General features: G+C 37.9%; 1 pseudogene; it reads left to right on the top strand.

Moving 5' to 3' along the window:
* Positions 1-55: 55 nt before the first annotated feature.
* On the top strand, positions 56-1,043 carry LOC124890711 (annotated as a pseudogene).
* Positions 1,044-1,280: the final 237 nt, after the last annotated feature.

The following is a 1,280-nucleotide window of genomic DNA, read 5'->3' as shown; positions in this document are numbered from 1 at the left end:
TAGGTAAGGCCTTTGTGGCCTAATAAATTTCGTATATGATTTAAATAGGGACGCTGCAATTGTACTATTAATTAGTTCAGTTTTAATTTTTGCATCGGTAATAACATACGAAATATTGGTATCTTCTCCAGCCAATATGATGACCAGTGATGGAACAGCCACTCCAGGTGGCGGGTTTATTGCCGTAGCAATTTCCCATGCATTTTCTCTTTTGGTGGCTGTTTCAGTGTCAGCAAATATATCTGGCGGTCATGTAAACCCTGCTGTTACGTTTGGTGCCTTTTTGGGAGGTCACATTTCCTTGTTTAAAACTATATTGTATTGGATCGCTCAATAGCTTGGATCCGTCACTGCTCTCTTCCTCCTCAAGATTGCTGCCGGTGGCTTGGTACGTAATGCCACTCCCATGTCTATACACTTCGCTAGTAACTCATGTAGGCATGACATAGATAAAGAAAAAAACTTTGATACAACAATCAAATATAAAAAAGAAATTCGAGAGGTGTTTCGATAAATAATTCATGTTGGCTTTCCAAAGACAAATAATAAAGTATTTTTTTTGAGACTATACTTTGCCAAGTTATTTTCCCCGACATCTGTGTTAATTAACTAAATTTATAAATTGTGTAGGACACATCATCATATGCTCTTAGAGGTGGGGAAACACCATGGAACGCAGTTATTTTAATGACAGTTATGACCTTTCAACTTGTCTACACAGTTTATGCAACTACAATTGACCCCAAAAGTGGTGACATGGAATGCATTGCCCCAATTTCAATTGGTTTCGTAGTTGGTGAAAACACCTTGGGTGGTGGTGGTCTTTATGGTGCAGCAATGAACCCTGCTATGGCCTTTGGTCTAGCGGTTGATAAAAATGGAATAGTCAGTGGATTTACTGGTTCGGTCCATTCGTGGGTGCTGCCATTGCAGTTTTGGTCTATGAAGCCATCTTCATTAGCTCTCGAAACACTCACGAGCAACTCCCTACGAAGGTAATTGAAAAAGAGTATTTGAAAGAATATTTGATACAAGTTGAGTAAGGCACGAACATAGCTCTATAGATATTTTATAATCTTAACATTATAGCTCTGTGGCCATTAGGTGACCGAAGAAATCCATGACCCGATTACATTTATTTATACTCTTGTGATATTATAGCTCTATAGACATTAGGTGACAGAAGAAATTCACGACCAGATTACATTAATTATTTTATACTCTTGTAACCTTATAGCTCTATAGCCATTAGGTGACAGAAAAAATTCATGACCTGATTA

The sequence above is a fragment of the Capsicum annuum genome, unplaced genomic scaffold, assembly GCF_002878395.1.
Source record: "Capsicum annuum cultivar UCD-10X-F1 unplaced genomic scaffold, UCD10Xv1.1 ctg23087, whole genome shotgun sequence".
In the NCBI taxonomy this organism is placed as follows: domain Eukaryota; kingdom Viridiplantae; phylum Streptophyta; class Magnoliopsida; order Solanales; family Solanaceae; genus Capsicum; species Capsicum annuum.
The sequence above is the reverse complement of the archived record's forward strand: the minus strand, read 5'-3'. Positions and strand labels throughout refer to the sequence as shown.